We start from the raw sequence: 20,776 nt of genomic DNA on the forward strand, positions 1-20,776 counted from the left end.
GGGGGGCTCCAAAATCACTGCAGATGGTGACTGCAGGCATGAAATTAAAAGACGCTTGCTCCTTGGAAGAAAAGTTATGACCAACCTAGACAGCATATTAAAAAGCAGAGACATTACTTTGCCAACAAATGTCCGTCTAGTCAAAGCTATGGTTTTTCCAGTAGTCGTGTATGAATGTGAGAGTTGGACTAGAAAGAAAGCTGAGCGCCAAAGAACTGATCCTTTTGAACTGTGGTGTTGGAGAAGACTCTTGAGAGTCCCTTGAACTGCAAGGAGATCGAACCAGTCGATCCTAAAGGAAATCAGTCCTGAATATTCATTGGAAGGACTGATGTTGAAGCTGAAACTCCAATACTTTGGCCACCTGATGTGAACTGACTCATTTGAAAAGACCCTGATGCTGGGAACAATTGAAGGTGGGAGGAGAAGGGGATGACAGAGGATGAGATGGCTGGATGGCATCACCAACTCAATGGACATGAGTTTGAGTAACCTCTGGGAGTTGGTGATGGACAGGGAGGCCTGGCGTGCTGCAGTCCATGGCGTCACCAAGAGTTGGACGTGACTGAGAGACTGAACTGACTGAACTGATATATTCAGGATATTCATCCCCTATCAGATATCTGATTTGCAAATATCTTCTTCCATTCTGTGGGTTGCCTTTTTATTCTGTTGCACAGTTTTTTTAATCTTTATGAAGTTCAATTTTTTTATTTTTTCCTGTTACCTGTGATTTTGATATCATATCTAAGAAATAATTCCCAAATCCAATGCCATAAAGCTTTCATCTGATGTTTTCTTCTACTAGTTTTATTGTTTTATATCATACATTTAGGTCCTTGATTCATTTTGAGTTAATTTTTGTATACGGTGTTAGCTAAGGGTCCAACTTAATTCTGGTCCATATGCATACCTACTTTTCCCAACATCATGTGTTGAAAAGACTGTAATTTTCCCCACTATGGTCTTGGCATCCTTGTCAGAAATCATTTGACCACATATGCGAGAGTTTATTTCTAGGCTCTCTATGCTATCCTGTTGGTCTTTATATCTATTATGCCGTAATATTCTGTTTTGATTACTGCAGATTTATAGAAATCTTTGAAGTCAGCAAGTGTTGATTTTCCAGTTTTGTTCTTCTTTTTCAAGTTTGCTTTGGTTATTCAGGGTCCCTTGAGTGTCTACATGGATTTTAGGATGGGTTTTTCTATTTCTACCAAAATCATCGTCAGGATTCAGACAGGAATTGCACTGAATCTGTAGGTCATTTTGGGTGACCTTATACTATCTTCAGAATAGTAAATATTCTAGTATATAAACACAGGATGTGTTTCCATTTATGTCTTCTTTAACATGTTCTGTAGTTTTCACTGTACAAGTCTTTTGCCTTCTCATGTGCTAAGCTGCTTCAGTCATGTCTGACTCTTTGCAACCCTATGGACTGTAGCCCGCCAGGTTCCTCTGTCCATGGGATTCTCCAGGCAAGAATATTGGAGTGAGTTGCCATTCCCTTCTCCAGTGGATCTTCCCAACCCAGGGATTGAACCTAGGTCTCTTATGCCTCCTGCATTTGCAGGCAGGTTCTTTATCACTAGCGCCACCTGGTTAATTCCTAAGTATTTTCTTCTTTTTGGTGCTATTGTAAATTGAATTTTTATAATTTCCATTTCATTTTGTTCATTGTGTATAGAAATGTAACTAAGTTTTGCATGTTAATCTTGTATCTTATTACTTTACTGAATTCACTTAAGTATATAACAGGATTTTGTAAAAATCTTTAGGGTTTTCTACTTACAAGATCATATTATCTACAGAGGTAAATTTGCTTCTTCCTTTCTAATTTAGGTGCATGTACTTCTTTTTCTTGCCTAACTGCCCTGGCTAGGACTTCCAGTACAATGGTGAAATCGAAGTGGCAAGACTAGGCATCCTAGCCTTTCTTGTGATCTTAGAGGAAAAGCTTTTAGTGGCTCAGATGGTAAAGTGTCTGCCTACAATGCAGGAGACCCAGGTTCGATCCCTGGGTTGGGAAGATCCCCTGGAGAAGGAAATAGCAACCCATTCCAGTACTCTTGCCTGGAAAATCCCATGGATGGACGAGCCTGGTAGGCCACAGTCCATGGGGCCGCAAAGAGTCAGACACAACTGAGTGACTTCACTTTCACTTTCATAATGTTTAGTGGGGGTTTTCATATATGGCTTTTATTATGTTGAGGTAATGTCCTTCTATTCCTAGTTTGTTGAGTGTTTTTATCATGAACTTTGAAAAAGTTGAACTTTGTCAAATTCTCTGTGTCCATTGAGATGATCATGTGGGTTTTTCTTTTATTTTGTTAATTTGGTGTACCACATTTATCACTTTTCATGTTGAATCAACCTTGCATTCCAGGAATAAATACCACTTGGTCATGGTATATAATCCTTTTAATATGCTTCTGAGTTCCATTTATTAATGTTTTGTTGAGGACTTTTGCCAATATTCATAAGGTATATTGGTTTGTAGTTTTCTTGTAGTGGCTCTGGTTTGAGTATCAAGATAATGCTGGCCTCACAGAATGACTTAGGAAATGTTCCCTCCTCTTCAACTTTTGGAAAAGTTTGAGAAAGATGAGCTGCAGCTCTTTAAATGTTTGGTAGAATTAACCAGAGAAGCCATCAGACTCAGGCTTTCTGTCCAGAGATTTTGATAACTGATTCAATCTCCTTACTATTCAGATTTTCTAATTTTTTTGTGATCTAGCCTTGGCAGATTTTGAATTTCTAGAAACTTTTCCATTTTATCTAGACTATCCAATTTTTGGCATACAATTGTCCCTAGTACTTTCTTATAATCCTTATTTTTAGGATCAGTAATTACTTTCATTTCTGATTTTCGTAGTTTGAGTCTTCTCTTTTTTCTTACTCCAGCTAAAGTTTTATCAATTTTGTTGATCTTTGCAAAGAATCAACTTTGAGTTTCATTGATTTTCTCCTTTTCCTTTATTTCAATTATCTCTGAGCTAACCTTTATTATTTTTCTCCTTCTTATAACTTTGGGCTTAGCTTCCTCTTCTTTTTCTTGTCCTTTAAGCTATAAAATTAGTTTGCTGATTTGGGTTCTTTGTCATTTTTTACTATAAGCATTTATAACTGTAAATATCCCCCTTACCACTGCTTTCACTATATCACATAAATTTTGACATGTTGTGTTTTCATTTTCATTCATTTCTAAGTATTTTCTAATTTCCCTTGTTATTTTTTATTTGCTCCTCTAGTTAAGACTGTGTTGTTTAATTTTCACAATTTCGTGAATTTTTAAAATTCTTTATCATTTCCTTTTATGTATATTCTATAGCTATTTCCTTGTTGTTACCATGGGGATTACATTTAACACTCTAGAGCTACAAAACTCCAATTTGAATTTATACCAGTTTAATTTCAACAGTATATAAATACTCGGCTCCTTCACAGCTCTGTCCCCACCCCTTTTAATTATTGATGTCACAGTATATCTTTGTGCATTGTGTACCCCAAACCATAAACAAATAATTCTTTTCAATGCATTAGTCTCTTGAATTATGTAGAAACTTAAATTTGTAGTTACAACCTAAAGTCACAATGATACTAGATCTTAGACTACTTTGTTTTAATGTATGGATTTCTTTGAGTTCATCTTACTTAAACTTCTTGGATGTTTGTATTCATGTCTTTCATAAAATTTGGGGATTTTTCACCATTGTTTCTTCAAACATTCTCTCTGCCCCTTTCTCTCTCCTCTTTCTGGGGACTCCCACAAGCTTATGTTGGTCTGCTTGATGGTGTCCCACAGGTCCCTTGGGTTCTGTTTGCTTTTCTTCAGTCTTTTTCTTTCTCTTTCTCAGTCTAGAAAATTTCTCTTGTCCTATCTTCAAGTTTACTGATTGTTTCCTTTGCCTGCTCAAGTCTGCCTTTGAATCTCTCTGGTGACTTTTTCATTTCATTTGTTGTACTTTTCAGGTCCAGAATTACTTTTTGGTGTTTTTTTTAGTTTCCTATCTATTTATTGACATTTCTATTTTGTGCATGCATGGATTTCTTTGCTTTCTCCATATCTTCCATTAGTTTTGGGGCATCTTTAAGAGAGTTGTTTTAAAGCCCTTGCCTAGTAGATTTGCCATCATGTTTTTTCAGGGATAGTTTCTGTTGGGTTTTTTTTTTCTTTTAATAGACCATACTTGCCTGTTCCTTTGTATGCCTTGTAATTTTTTTGTTGAAACCTGGATGTTTAAATCTAATAATGTGGTAACTCTGAAAATAGATTTTCCTTCTGCCCAGGAATGCTGGGCTTTGTTATTGTTTCTTTTGTTGTTTGTTTTACTGTTGTAGGGTGTTTCTTTTCAAGCGATGAGCCTGAGGTATCCTAAGGTCTTTTCTGAGCCTGTCGCTTTCCCTGGACATGCACGGTCACTTTCTAGTTTTCTCTGTAGTGCAGTGCAATTGTTTTTGAATGTCCTAGTCTTTAATAAAGAGAGGGGAGAAAAGGTGTCAGTCCTTTAAATCTAAAAGTCATTTCAGCTGGATGGGGGAGGGACCTGCAAGAACGAAGGGAAGTACAACAACGGTCACCCTCCTCTTTGGTCCGTACATCTATGATCAGAAGCATCAATCACCAGTTAGAGCACAGATCGATGATATTTGGAAGACAGCATCCTTAATGACCCATCCTTGCTCCTTCAAGCTTTGTATAGGCTGTTCCAGGAATGGGTTCAGGTCTTCTGCCATGGGGCTCGAGGATGGGGAAGGGTAGCTGTTACTAGGCTAAGAGCTGTGATTAAAATTAACCACAATTTATAATTTACTGTCCAAGCTTCCTCTGAAAGTTGCAAGCCTCCAATAGATTTCTAAGTTCCAAAATAGTTACATTAGACAGATTCTGCCAATTTAATTATTGCCTAGCTGTATAGACAGATTCCTGGTACTTCCTACTCTACCATCTTCTAAGAATCCCCCCGCCATAATTTGTTTTAAAATATTCTAAAGAATGAAGATGACCTAGAAATAAGTTGATCTAAAGATTTTCTGAAGCCACAGAGAACTCTAGTCTCACTGAGTGTTTTATAATTAGATATTTATATTATATATATATTATTTATGAAATTTTTTCAATTATAATTTAAAAGCTATTTGATTCATAAAATAGAGCATTAAAAAAAAGATGATTTTGAGTCAATAGCTATGAATTTATAAGGAATGCCTCAACTTTGGATTTGTCTGCCCTGATAAATCTTCTCATCCTCAGCTTAGATGTCGTATTTGCGATTAGCAAAGAAAGCAATGGCCCCATGAAAACTACATCACCACCTCAGGTCAATTCCTACATATTAAACTGAAAAGATGTAATCCTTTCTAAGAATCTGAATACTCAAAACAAGAAATAAAATTATTTTATGAGATTGATAACAATATCAGAATGCTGAAACCAAAGTCATGTAATTAGTAGTTATACCTAAAATGCCTCACATAAAAGCAAAATTGTTATCTGCCTGCATGGGAATTGTCCAAAACCTAACTGGGACCACCAAAAGTAAAGGGAACAGAAAAAGGTCCCCCATCAGATGATACTATTAGCAGACATACAGGTGACATTTCATATAATGGAGAAATCGTGCTAATTCAGAAGTTTATCAATTGATTAACGTAACTACAGATATCAATAACTGTGTCAGCTAATAGTGCTAATTAGAAGGCCCAGAAAGAAATGCATGGAGGATCACTATTTGTTCCACAAGCAAAGTGCCAAATCAACTACTGCAGATGAATTATTTGAGGTAATAAATAAATACTTCTTTAACATGAAATATGATGGAAACATTGCAAGTGTTGTGCACTCATGATTTTGCTGCAGTGTCAGAAAGATGTAAAGGCCTTATAAAGCATGAATTTTGTCTGAAATCTTGAGTTTCAAGTAACACATGTTGTTTTATTCAGAGAGAAGCTCGCATATGTAAATGTTTGTCTATAGCTCTGAATTGCACATTGAATGATGAAACCAAAACGGGGAAATCTAACAAAACACAAGCTTTTAAGAGTCCATCTGGTTTCAGCTTTCAGGGAAGCACAGGATCAGAGTACCACTCTGTTTTTCATACCAAAGTGTGTTGGCATTCAAAGCAAGAGTTGTCAAGAATGTGTGAGTTGAAATGACTGAATCTCACCTTGCAGATTTGTTGAAAGATATTCCTAACTTAAGTAACTTACTAACGTTTTTATTTTCCTGAAATGAAATTAAAGCTGCAAAATTATTAAATTTAAAAATGTGTAAAATATGTGTGTATTGTGTGTGTTAACAAGTGTTATGGATTCAAAGCAGAATGCCAACTTTGATGAAGTTAAAATGGTTCACATATGACACTTGGCTAGTGTTATGAATGAATTATTAAGTTAATTACATTAACTGACATCAATATATGCTGAGACAAAAAACTTTAACTTATTCTTAAATCTCTGTTAGACAAAGTTTGGTTATATTAGGTTTAACCACATGAAATTGGCATTTTTTTGAAGGCCAAGAATAACCTAATACTGGCCGTTTCACGTGGCCCAATCTATTATTTAAAATCTATCACCATTATCACAAGAAATTTCCACAAGATTTGAAACTAGCCTTTTCAAGTATAAAATTTTATATCTATAAGCAGTTATATATTATATACTTTCAATAGATATATTTTCATATATAAATTATACCTCAATAAAATAATTAAGTTCACTTAAGGATACCCATGTTTCTCATTAAAAATTGAAAATATTTTATTTAGAAGTTTAATAGTCATTCAATATTTACTATCTTCCCTAATATTTTTATATTTTATCTATCTTATTATAAATATATACTGAATTTTTCCACCAAGTCCCACATAGATGGCCTCAAATGCCTTCCAGTTCATCCCAGTGTACTATACAAATTCTATGACTACCAAGAAATGAAAAAGGTATGGCAGAGATTTCTATATTTCAACCAAAATATACTACTCTCCCCTTAACTCATTGGGTGTAGGTTGAATTATTGCTCTTAATTATTCATATAACCCCTGTGTTAGAATTACACATCTACACTTTTGCTATTTGAGTTGGCAGCATCTCCCAACAGAGTAGGCAGAACACTTTCCCTACACTATTGATGTTGAGCTTGGTCATGTGACTTGCTTTGACAAATGGAATGTGAGTAAAAGTGACCATGTGGCATCTTGCACTGAGTCTCCAGAGGCATCAAGCATTCCTATGCACTCTTGTGCCCTTCTCTTATGAGAAGAATATGCCCCAAAGAGACACTACACTTTCTGCCTGGGTGCCAGAACAAACATATGTGAAACAGGCTTGAACCCAATCCACAGCCTGAAACCGTGCCCAGCCAACCTGTAGCCTTAATCAGAGCCTTCCCACCCAGCTCAGCTTAGGTCAACTGAACAGTAACCAACGAGCAAATTCGTGAGAATGAGAATAAATACTTGTGGTTTAAAGCCACCAGGTTTAGGAAGGGTTTGTTACACAGCATCACTGTTATGATTATTATCTAATACACATACTAATAGTTCTGTTGCTGGACATGTGGCTGCCTCATTATGTTATATGTACCTTGCAGTTAAGTACAGGCATGTGACAAACTTCTTACCAAAAAAATTGTAAGCAAAAGTGTTATATCAACTTTCAGATCTGGGCAAGACCATGAATGTGCTTCCTCTTCTCTTTTCCCAATGGCAAGGACTCAGATATGGAAGCTACTCAGCTTTGATAATCCATATGATGAAAATTCCCTAAGCAATAATGGGACAATGACCGGGAAATATTCTGGGTCCCTAGATGACCACCAACCTAGACTGCTCCCCCTGGAACTGTTAGATGGAAGAAGAGTAAGTTCCACAGTCTTTAAACCACAGTTTATTGAGCATTTTTGTAACAGCCACTTAATTTTTACCCTTATTAATGAAGTTGGGAGACACTGCCTTCTCTGGGAAGTTCTGAGGTGTTACTCCTAAAAAATTTAGCCCCAATTCTGCTTCTCCCACATCCCCCTCCCCAATGATTTTATGAGCTACCCTAATAAAAGAATTTAATAATAATATGCAAATGCTGCTGTACTGCGCTCAGTTGCTCAATCATGTCCAACTCTCTGCAGCTTCATGGACTGTAGCCCACCAGGCTTTTCTGCCCACGGAATTTTCCAGGCAAGAATACTGGAGTGGGGTGCCATTTCCTACTACGGGAGATCTTCCCAACCCAAGGATCAAACCTGTGTCTCTTGTGTCTCTTGCACTAGCAGGTGGATTCTTTACCACTAGCACCACCTGAGAAGCCCATGTATTATATAAATAATATTATATTAAAGGATAGCAGTTTTCTTTTATTATCACTTATGGGGCTTTCCTGGTGGCTCAGATGGTAAACAATACACCTGCAATGTGGGAGACCTGGGTTTGATCCCTGGGTTGGGAAGCTACCTTGGAGGAGGGAATGGCTATGCACTCTAGAATTCCATGGACAGAGGAGCCTGGCAGACTACAGTCCATGGGGTCACAAAGAGTCAAACATGATTGAGTGACTAAGCACACCCATTAAGACTTATTTTCTGAATAATCAGTGCGCTTCCAAATCTTGCTTGTGACATAGCACTCAAACAGAAGACTTTAAGAGACAATAGTGTTGTGAGCCTTTCCTGTCCAGTTCATCAAGAAGTTTATGACACTCATCATGGCCAAGCCCCAGTGGAATTTCTTTACATAAGGCCTTCTGGATCACACTGAACCTCCCTTCGTTACTCTCTCCTTCAAGCCTATCTGATCCTTTCAACTCTTCATTCATTCAAAAAACTTTTAGGGAGTAGTTAGTATGCACCAGACACCAGGGTATGAAGACAAAAATTTATCAGTGAGAATTTACTAGGTTATGCTGCAGTAACAAATGACCCTAAAATCTCAATGACTTTAGCCAATTTATTTCTTGCTTACTCTGTAACCACCACATGTCAGCTCCACTCCAGGACCCAGGCTGATAGAACAATCTGGAATATTAGCTAGTCATCATGGCAAAGAGTAAAAGGAAAGTATATGACAGCTCACATGCTGGATGTTAAAGCTTGTGACTCAAAATGATACATATATCATTCAATCAGCCAAATAAGTTCCATGGCCAAGCCTGCCAGTAACAGAGAGAAGTAGAATAACAATAGTATGTTAAGTATTGGGTTGATCAAAAAGTTCATTGGAAATTTTCCATAACACCTTATGGAAAAACCCAAACTTTCAGGCCAACCCAATATAACCCTTGCCACAGAGAACAGAGTATATTTATGCAAAGAAGAATACAATCTACCACAAAGAAAAACCCAGGCTGCCCTCTTTTCCTCTGTGCTTCCACTGTTGCTCATATACTCCTCTATCTGTACTTACTATGTGGTATCACAAGTAATTGTATTACATGTCCATTCCATCTCCAGCATCATAAGCTTCAAGAGACAGGATCAGGTCTTATGCATCATCCCAGGCTATCACACTGCTTGTTACCAGGTAACTATTATTTGTTTGGAGAATAAAGGAATAAAGGTGTGGATGGAATCAAGTGCTCCCAGTCTAGAGAAGGTGTGAGATATACAAGTGAACACTCACAGGACAATCTGACTAGATGTTTATGAAATACCAAAGGAATCACAGCGACTTCTTCAATTCAATAGGCTTCTTTGCCGAGAAGATAGAAGAGTATTTATAAACTGAGATGAGAGTGGGCACGTAATTAGCATTTATGATGAGTAGGTTCAGAGATGCGTCATCCTTTACTACTTAAGTTGGTTGTCAATCTCTGAAGGAAGCTAGGGGAGAGAGGAGATGAAATCATACTATCTGTGGCAAAGGCAGAGAGACAGAAGCTGATGACAAAGCAGGTCACCACACTGACCTCATGGACAGAGGCTGCCCACAAGCAGCTGGGAGGTGCTCAGTCCGGCATCAGCAAGTGTGCTCTGGGGAAACGATTTGAAAGCTTAACAAAACCACATCCCTAGACAGACCACCACTGGGCATTCAAAGCGGTGCTCAAGGTGACTCCGACCAGAAATAAATAGAAAATCCTAAGACTCCACTGCCAGGACACCTGGAACTTGGTTCTTTTCTAGGCTTAGCTGCCTTTTCCACTGCACATGGCTCCACATGACCTTTAGCCATTTCCAACTATTGAAACCAATCCCTTAGGGCAAGAATTTGCTGCCGCTGAACTACAGGTTCTGTGAAAGGATTTTACCCTTTGGGGGAGGGGGAGGCAAGATATCAATGTAAAACTTGCAATAATAATAGAATTACAGAATGTCAGGTTGGCAGAAGCTTAGAGACCAAAAATTATGCCTCCTCATCTTACAGCTCTGGGATGGAAGCTCCCTGAGGACAGAGTCATGTCTGCCTGTATATCTAGTGCCCAGCGGAGGGTTTCATCTATGAATGGTGTTCAAAAAATGTTTGCTGAACAAGTGAGACGTGAACAGTAAATAAATATTAACTTTTTTAAAATTTCAAATGAGAGATTGAAGAAATGTACACATACAACATGGAAACTGAGACTCAAAGAAATGCAGTATTATGCCCAAGATTACATGGTGACTTAGAAGCAGAGCTGTGATTAAAATCCAGGCCCTAGAAATGCGGACACAGAGGGGAAGGGGAGGATGGGATGATTAGAGAGGGTAGCATTTACATACATGCAGTACCATGTGTAAAGCAGATAGCTGGTGGGAAGCTGCTGTACAGCACAGGGAGCTCAGCTCGGTGCTCTGACCTAGAGGGATGGGATAGGGGAAAGGTGTTGGAAGGGAGGCTCGAGAAGGAGGGGTATATGTATACATATAGCTGATTCACATTGTTATACAGCAAAGCTGACACAATATTGTAAAGCAATTATACTTCAGTAGTAAAATAAAATAATAATAATAAATTAATTGTTAAAAAGAGCCAGACCCTCTACCACCCAACCAGGACCTTTTCTGGTATAACAAGGTTGGGTTAACCACTGCCCCACCTGAAGGCCTCCCAAGTTGTCCGCCTGCCCAACCTCTCCACTTTCCAGGAGAGTTTGAGGAACTGTCCCTTCATCTCACCCCCACCTGCTGGGTGTCTAAGACTCCATGCCACTTCTCTTGGGTCCAACAGGTGCCCTGAGAGAGGGACAGGGGGCTGTCCTCACAGTGTGATGGTCCTGCTGCACCGCCTCTGAGTTAAGCGCTGGTGATCATGAAAGTAACAGTTTCACAGACCCCAACGAAAGCTGAGTTATCCCAGCCCCTGGCTCAGATCGTGAAGGATGTTCACTCAAGGGTGAGCACTGCCTGGGATCCTGGCTGGTTCCTCGGTGCTCAGACCAAGGCCACAGTGCAGTCCTGGTGGCCCCGGAGGGAAAATGCCTCCCTCCGACTCCTTTGGCTCCACCACCCACCCCAGCAAGTAAGGGCCTCTCCATGGCTTCCCAGCATATTAGCTATGCCCCAGTCCTCTCCAGGTCACAGAGGGCATGGGTTTTCTAAAGGCAAAGCCAGGAAGAAGGCTTCTTTTCTCTGATTTCTGCTAAAGAGGGAAAAAACAACAAATAAAGAGGCATGGGGCTTGGGAGACTAGTCCACCTCTCAAACATCATCCTGCTCCAAAGTGTGTGAGGGTCTTCCAAGCACTTTCACTGGCAGCGTTTTATTGGACTAAGAATATCCAAACAAGAACATATTTGCTGTATACATTCTGACACGTGTATTTAAAATCAGTCACCTGATGGTATTCCTACTTTGCTGTGCCAACTCAGTGAGTGCACCTCTGATGAAACGTCATCACCAGAAACAGTTCCTTAGTCTTTAACAGCTTTAGATTCATTGTCATGATATTTAAATATTTAAAGGCTGTTGCCAGTTAGAAAGGCATGTTCAGGTCTCTGTCCCACCTACCCTTTCAGGAGTCTTGAGGCTGAGTCTCTGACTGAGTCAGTCCATGAGTATCTAGAAGTACAGCAGTCACATCAACAGTGGAAACCATAAGCAAAGAGTCATTGACTGACCTACTGAGAACACTGGCAATTCATCTAATGTGTTTTATTTTTTTAACTTATTTTAGTTTTGGCTAACCTGGGTCTTTGCTGATGTGCAGTCTTTTCTCTAGTTGCAGTGAGCAGGGGCTACTCTCTAGTTGCACTGCATGAACTTCTCATTGTGGTGATTTCTCTTGGAACGGGAGCACAGACTTCTGTAGTTTCAGCTTGCAGACTCTAGCATGTGAGCTTAGTACTTCTGGTGCATGGGTTTAGTTGCTCCGCAGCATGTGAGATCTTAGTTTCCGGACCAGGGATCATAACCCATGTACCCTGCATTGGCAGGCAGATTCTTAACCACTGGACCACCAGGGAAGTCCTTAATTTTTTTTAATCATCTCTACTGCTGTATAAAACTATGTCCACTTTCTGCCTAAATATTCCTCACCTATTCTACTCCAAATAAGTAGGAAGAAAGGGAAAGGAGGAGGGAGGAATTTTCTAAATCCCTATTAAGTGCCGGGCTCTGGATTGTCTGAGGAAAGCAACCATTGTCAAGGCCAGGTCTCCACCTCTTCTATTCGCACATCCGCATGACTTCAAAGTCTCCCATCACGACCAGACTGTCTAAAACCTGGCAGCTTGATACGAAAGCCCAACTGAGAGCAGTAGGTGAAAACAAGGGCTGATTTCCGAGACTAAGTACCAGAAATCTGATATTCCAAGGAAAGCACATCCCTGATCTGCTTCAGTTATCCAACACTTGCTGTGGGTTGGTTTATGCTGAACTGGCAGGTATGGGACCGTTTGTAGAGAAAGAAATACATCCATTCTTGGTTCTCAAGAGCCAACACTTCAGGGACTTTGCTGGTGGTCCAGTGGCTCTTAGCCCAGGTTTGATCCCTGCTTAGGGAACTAGATCTTATATGCCACAACTAAGACCTGGTACAGCCAAATAAATATTTTTTTAAAAAAAAGATCCATCATTTCTCAGATGGTTAAAGAATCTGCCTGCAATGTGGGAGACTCAGTTTTGACCCTTGGGTCAGGAAGATCCCCTGGAGGAGGGAATGGCAACCCTCTCCAGTATTCTTGCCTGGAAAACTCCTTGGACAGAGGAGCCTGATGGGCTCTAGTCCATGAGGTTTCACCAAGTTTGACACAACTGAGTGACTCACACTCACACACACACACATCACTTCAGTCACCAGATATATCACCAGATCTCTCTCACCGCTGGCAAAAAAAAAAACAAAACCACATATATTTCTTAAAGAAACTCCACTTAACTCATCAAAGGGAAAACCCACGATAACAGCAAAGTTGATTATCAGCTTTTTAACATCAAGTTTCAGTTCAGTTGCTCAGTCGTGTCCGACTCTTTGTGACCCCATGAACCACAGCATGCCAGGCCTCCCTGTCCACCACCAACTCCTGGAGTCCTCCCAAACTTATGTCCATTGAGTCGGTGATGCCATCCAACCATCTCATCCTCTGTCATCCCCTTCTCCTCCTGCCCTCAATCTTTCCCAGCATCAGGGTCTTTTCCAATGAGTCAGCTCTTCGCATGAGGTGGCCAAAGTATTGGAGTTTCAGCTTCAACATCAGTCCTTCCAATGAACGCCCAGGGCTGATCTTCTTGCAGTGCAAGGGACTCTCAAGAGTCTTCTCCAACACCACAGCTCAAAAGCACCAATTCTTCGGTGCTCAGCTTTCTTTATAGTCCGACTCTCACATGACTACTGGAAAAACCACAGCCTTGACTAGATGGACCTTTGTTGGCAAAGTAATGTCTCTGTTTTTTAATACGCTGTCTAGGTTGGTCATAACTTTCCTTCCAAGGAGTAAGCATCTTTTAATTTCATGGCTGCAATCACCACCTACAGTGATTGTGGAGCCCCAAAAAATAAAGTCAGCCACTGTTTCCCCATCTATTCACCATGAAGTGATGGGATCAGATGCCATGATCTTAGTTTTCTGAATGTTGAGCTTTAAGCCAACTTTTTCACTCTCCTCTTTCATTTTCATCAAGAGGCTCTTTAGTTCTTCTTCACTTTCTGCCATAAGGGTGGTGTCATTCGCGTATCTGAGGTTATTGATATTTCTCCCAACACTCTTGATTCCAGCTTGTGCTTCATCCAGCCCAGCGTTTCTCATGATGTACTCTGCATATAAGTTAAATAAGTAGGGTGACAATATACAGCCTTGACGTACTCCTTTTCCTATTTGGAACCAGTCTGTTGTTCCGTGTCCAGTTCTAACTGTTGCTTCCTGACCTGCATACAGGTTTCTCAAGAGGCAGGTCAGGTGGTCTGGTATTCCCATCTCTTTCAGAATTTGCCACAGTTTATTGTGATCCACACAGTCAAAGGCTTTGGTGTAGTCAATAAAGCAGAAATAGATGTTTTTCTGGAACTCTCTTGCTTTTTCGATGATCCAGCTGATGTGGGCAATTTGATCTCTGGTTCCTCAGCCTTTTCTAAAACCAGCTTGAACATCTGGAATTTCACAGTTCACATATTGCTGAAGCCTGGCTTAGAGAATTTAAGAGGCACAGCTTTAACATCAAGGTGGAGCAGGCCAGCCAGCTTGGAGGCACTGAGCAAAGTTGATAAATAATCCCCTCAAAAATAGAAGCAGAAGATGTTGGAAACATGTTCTACATTAGGCTGAAGGCTTTTGCCCAGTTGGAGCTGGCTGGTCATCAGGTTGTTGATGCCAGAGATATTTAACTTAATTTTCCCCATGTAACCACAGTGTGAATTTGTTCATCCGGAGACCCCATCTCCCGAGAAGAAGGAGATTTTATCATGTACACAACCGTTCCAGGGGCCTTCCTTTCTCCCTTATTCTGCTGAAATATTCTGAAGATGGCTGATGCTATTTCTGAAATGGAAGTGAAGGGCAGAGACCACTGCCCATCACAGTGGCAGCATGCCCAATCTAGGGTTCACTGGGCCTCACTGTGCCCAGTCATCTCGAGCAGATACGAAAGTGCCTAGGGTTAAAGTCTTCTATTGATGTCAACATCACTTTGGACTATTGGAAGTACATGTTATGGTTTCACAAGAGAACCATGAGGAAGAATGAGAGCTGGAGAACATGTGACCCAGAGGTGAAGTGTAAGAAAGCTGATTTCAGCATGGGGACATCCACCCCCAGAGCAGAACTCTTCTTCCTCCCAGGGCCTCCCCCTCAGCCACAGGGTTTCTGGGTCTAAGACACTTAGTACCCGCACAGATACTGTCCAGGCTCTAGACCAAACTCCAGTTGTCCCCAGTCCATTCCTTTCACATCTGGCTGGTGAACGTCAGGTCAATCTAATACATTAGTGAGTGATATGGACGTGATGGGTGATAGTGACATGTTTGTCATCCTGCCAAGCAAAATTAACATGCACTTAAACTGAAGTGTAAGCCTTGACCTGACTTTCACTAATGATGAGGACTTCAGGCAATATAGCAGGCTAATAGAGAAATCTGGGGTCTGGTCTCATTTCACACCAAAGAAACCACCAGTTATTCAGCTGATGCATAGAGCCAGTTCTGCATACTCCATTTGTGAGAGGAATAGAGGCTCCTAAGTAGGAGTGCTAAAGCATTATTTATGATAAATAGTCCAGCTATTCAAAAATATGGAAATGGCCATGTATTAATTCTGGAGAATCTAGTACAGCTACTGACATAACAATTATAAGGATTATGCAGAAATATACCTGAGTATATTTTAAATTATGCTATAATTTAAAATGAAATTTTATATGAAATTTCATTTCATTTTATATGAAAAAAATCAAAATAGCATATTTGACACAGTATTAGAAAATATAAACAGTCAAGACAATAAGCAGTAGGATTATACAACCAGTTTTGTTTTCTTGAAGTTGTCCAGATAGCCTTTTTTGTGTGCAAAGATAATAGTCTAAGAAAAGGGAGGACTTGGTCACAAACATTCTAGCCTGAATGTTCCAGAGACTCTCTGAAGGTAGACTAAGGAGCTGCCAAGTGTTCAGATATGGAACCATACTAAAAAAACAAGTAGGTAGTTAATGCCAATTTTAAAAAAGACTCATGCCATCTTTTTATCAAGCATGTTTATCTTAGATGGGCTGGGAGAATTCAGTAACACTAGGGGAGCTCTCTCTCCTCTGGCAGGTGATTTTTTGGATAAAGAGACTTTCTTCCAAACCACTCTGAAGAGTTTGGACCCCTCCACAGGCATCCACCTGTCCTGGGGGCTGAGGTGAGAGCGTGCTGCCTCATATCCAACCCATCTTCAGAAGTCTGCAGCGGTTCCTGCCTCTGTCCTGCCGTGAGATTCAAATCAAAGAAGGAAACCTGCCATTTGATGCTGTCATTTCCATTCCTAATTTTCTCAATTTTGCTCTCAGGTTTTCTGACTTGGTCATCTGAGAGTGAAATCACTTGAGAATTTTCCATGCTAGTTTTTTATTCAGTTATTTTGTGTTGAGTTGAAAACATTTCGACACAGAAGCTAAAATTCTCTGGAACGCTAGTTTCTGAAAAGTCCAAAGCTTATGGTTAAGCACCCACTCCAGTATTCTTACCTGGAGAATTCCATGGACAGAGGAGCTTGGCAGGCTACAGTCCATGGGGTAGCAAAGAGTCAGACATGACTGAGTGACTACCCCTTCACTTTCACAGAGTTTCTGGGGTGTTTTTCAAGTTCTCACCAGATTTTTCAGCATGAGTTTCTGTCCAGCAAGTTGGTTCAGGCTAACTCCCCTCTCCTCCACCAACCTCCACTCACTCACGCAGTGTGGGACAAACATTTACTAAATAGCTACTGTTGGTCACTCACTCCTCTAGACACTGAGCATACACCGTAAACAAAACTAGTAAGTGTCTGGTACCTTATAGTGGAGGGTGGGAAGGATGGTAGGGAATTGCTGAAGCAAAATCCTTGAGTTGGTAAGAGAGGGTAGAATAAGTGCCAAGAAAGAGCTGGCCTTAAAGAGGAATTTGGTTCATTCATAACAACAGGAGAAGTAAAGCATATTGGCACATATGGAGACAGCTAAAAGAGATGGTAGTTGCATCTTGTAAGTTATCTTCTGATTGCCTCTTGTATCTCTATGAAAGAGAAAGGTCATCAGCTCACACAGTGGTTGGGGGAGACCATGTTAGAGGTTGAAAATAAAAGAATGAAATAATCTAGGGGAACAGGACTGTGAGTAGATTCAAAAAATATGGAATTATTGCTGTGCAGCATCAAGGGGTTAAGCAATCAGGAACTGACAGTGAGACTGTCCAGTGTGGTTGTGGTTTTTTTTCTCCAGCCACATTCAGAAGTGCAGGAGGAGGCATGGTGTGAGAGAAGAGCTGGATTTGAGTGTTATGTGATTTTGCAAGGAAAGACAATACAGCAGGGGAAGAGCAGATTTGCCTTACTGGCTGTGATGAAAACAATTTCTGTTTTGCCTTATGAAATATTCAGTATAAATACTTTCTAAATTTATCTTTCCCATTATTGAAGCAATGATAATAGCAACCTGGAAGACTGTGAACATCATGAAAACATATTTATGACACATTGTTATTGGGGGAAAAGTAGTATACAAAATTGAGTCTGTTCTGGGATTACACTTAAATAAAAATGATGTGGACAAAATCTGAGTCTGGGGAAAAGTAAAATGGTTTGATTCACTTAGTGGCAGGATTTGGAGGGAATTTCTTACTTTCATTTTATCTGATGTTCTGTTCAGGTCATTAAACATTTATTGAGTGTCTACTGATGTTGGCCACTGTGCTAGGCTCCAAGAATACAAAAAAAAAAAAAAGATGCGAAAAAGAAAGAAGAAGGGAAAGAGGAATTATAATAGTCTTTTACTTAGGAAGCATAGAGGCTAAGAATGATATCAGTATGTTTTGATTTGCATAATAAAGTCATTATACTAAAACTATGTGGCAAATAGGATGTTGGTCTCTTTAACAGACAACATTAGTTAATATTCTCTTAGTTGTAGAATATTACAAACAACTACAATACAGTAGTAGGTGCTATCTACTAAAATTGACTAAACCAAAAAGGATGATCTGATTTAAGGACTGGATCACAGAACCTAAAGGCAATAGACAGCAGGACCCTGGGAGCAAGCTGGAGGAAGACACCTGAATGCAACACTAGTCTGTCTGTCTGTCTGTCTGTCATCTCTATTCTGCTTTGCCTTCATTCCTCAAGAAACTTTGGCCAAGTTGGGACCAGATGGACACCTCTGAATCAATCAAAAGTGGCCAAAGGGTTGTGTTATATTTCCAAAACATGGCTGTTGGGAGTCCCACCACTGTAAGCATGTGAATGAAAGGAAGAGACCATTCTCAAAATTAGCAGGGCTGTCATCTCAGTAGATATCAGATTGCCTTTTCTACCTAACACATAACTCTTCCAGTGCACATAAAATTCCGAAAATGACCTTGCCTAACATACAACTATCATCTCCCCAATGGCAAAGTCACACCCAGCTACTGCACTGAGAGGAGATCTCACAGAGTTACTGTTCTTCATTCAAGATCTTTAGGTAACATCTATTATTTCTTTAGTAAATTCCCAACCTGGCCCAGATATGTTTCTTTCTATTTTGCAACTAGTAGAAAAATGATCAATGTAACCAACCCCTACCCAATACACAATGGTGCAGGAAAAATAAAGTAACTACACAGATCTTCAAAGGTATACAACTGGCCAATTAGCACATGAAAAAATGCCCAACATCACTAATCATTAGGCAAATGTAAATCAAAATCACAACTGTATATCATTTCACACTCACTAGGATGCTTATAATCAGACAGACAGATAACACGAAGTATTGACAAGGACGTAAAGTAAATGAAACTCTCATACACTGTCAACAGGAATGTAAAATGATACAGCCACTTTGGGAAACAGTTTGGCAGATTAAACACAGAGTTATCAAATGATTAAAGAGATTAATCAGCAGATTAAAAATATAAAATAGAGAGTTACCAAATGATTCAGCAATTCCACTTTTAGATGTATCTCCAACAGGGACTTCCCTGGTGGTCCAGTGCTTAAGACTCCGTGCTTCCAATGCAGGGGGCAAGGGTCTGATCCCTGGTTTGGGAACTAATATCTCACATGCTATATAGCATGGCCAAAAACTTTAAAAAAATTTTTTTAAAGGATGTATATCCAATAGGAATAAAGACATATGTCCACACAAAAACCTGCACACAAATGTTCATAGAAATATTATTCAAAATGCTTCCCGAAAGTGGCAACAACCCTAAAGAGCATCGACTAATTACTGGGTAAATAAAATATGGTATATTCATACAATGAATGTATTCATACAATGAACACAAATAATTTGCATTTGTATTTGAAAATAAAAACTAACAAAGTCCTATATGTTATAACATGTAATATAAATCTTGAAAATATTCTACTAAATGAAAAAAATGACAAAAGACCACATACTTAATGAACATTTTATATGTAAGCCCAGAATGGGTTAGAGAATGCAGGGTCATTCTCTCCCCAAGAGAAACAGGGAAAACTGCTAATGGGTCCAGGGTTTTAATTGGGGGTGACAAAAATATGTTCCAATGATGATGCTCAGACAACTCTGGAAATATACTAAAAACCACTGAACTGTACGCTTTTAACTGTATGCTATCTGAATTATATCTCAGTAAGGCCATTATAAAAAGAATTATCTAAATCAAGTCTTTTTATTGAAATGTAGAGATTTGACATTCTGAACACTTTATGAAATGATCACCACAGTAAATCCAGTACTCAAGCCTTGAGACAAGACCCATATCAGAAGATGTTGAAACTGGAAGCATTCCAGGTTCAGTGAAAAGACAGCCAGTGGATCTCTAAGAAAACTTCTAAAATGATACAAATGAACTTATTTACAGAATAGAAATAGACTCAGATATAGAAAATGAATTTATGGTTACCAAAGGGGAAAGCAAGGGAGACAGATAAATTAGGAGTTTGGGATTAACAAATATACACTACTACATATAAAATAGACAAACAAGGACCCACTGTATAAGCACAAGGAACCATACTCAATATCTTAACCTATAATGGAAAAGAATCTGAAAAAGAATATATATAACTGAATATATAACTGAATCACTTTGCTTTACCCCTGAAACTAACACAACATTGTAAATCAACTATAATACAATAAAAAAAATTTTTTTTAAACAAAACTTCTGATCTTAAATTTAGCTAAAGTGATATCACAGAGTTTATTTTCTCTTAAAATCGCCTAATTAGGGAACTTAGCATTTGGATATTGTTATAAAGAGCAGTCTTTTCATTTTAAAATTTTAAGATAGAAAAATGTTACCTCCTTTTACACTGGAACATCCCCAATATCACCAACTTCCACATATAACTGTGTGCTCTGATTACAATCTCAGATGAGGGACAAACTTTCTCCACAGTGGACTCCCTTAACCTAAACAAAGGAAAGCATAACGAAAGTTACTCACATGTCCTTGATTATAAGCTTAATGTGAATTAAGTAGTAGAATGAAATATTGGTGAGATGCTATATTTTCATTTCAATTCCCTAGAATTGGTAGTATTTGGAAAGGTTCCAAACATTAACTTCAGTAACAGTGAGTCAGTTCTCAAACTTAAGCTCCTTTTGTGACTTAGAGTTAAGATCAGGTGCAATTAATGAAGGAGCTGAGGAAACTTCTCAAACAGACCCAGAAATCAATCTCTAATAACAGGAGAAACCGCAATTGAGGTAGATAAGCCC

The 20,776-nt window shown here is 39.3% G+C and overlaps 1 protein-coding gene across 5 annotated transcripts in view; it reads right to left on the minus strand.

The window, feature by feature from the left end:
• Nucleotides 1-20,776, minus strand: part of FRMD3 (FERM domain containing 3) — a 396,369-nt gene that overhangs the window by 347,822 nt on the left and 27,771 nt on the right. For all 5 annotated transcript variants that reach the window (XM_081520419.1, XM_081520449.1, XM_081520429.1 and 2 more), the window contains one exon: nt 20,357-20,467. The gene's annotated coding sequence lies outside the window, so the exon portion shown is untranslated. The remainder of the gene's footprint in view (nt 1-20,356; nt 20,468-20,776) is intronic.

This window comes from Giraffa tippelskirchi, chromosome 1 (genome assembly GCF_054371585.1).
Source record: "Giraffa tippelskirchi isolate mGirTip1 chromosome 1, T2T-mGirTip1v1.2.pri, whole genome shotgun sequence".
NCBI lineage: Eukaryota > Metazoa > Chordata > Mammalia > Artiodactyla > Giraffidae > Giraffa > Giraffa tippelskirchi.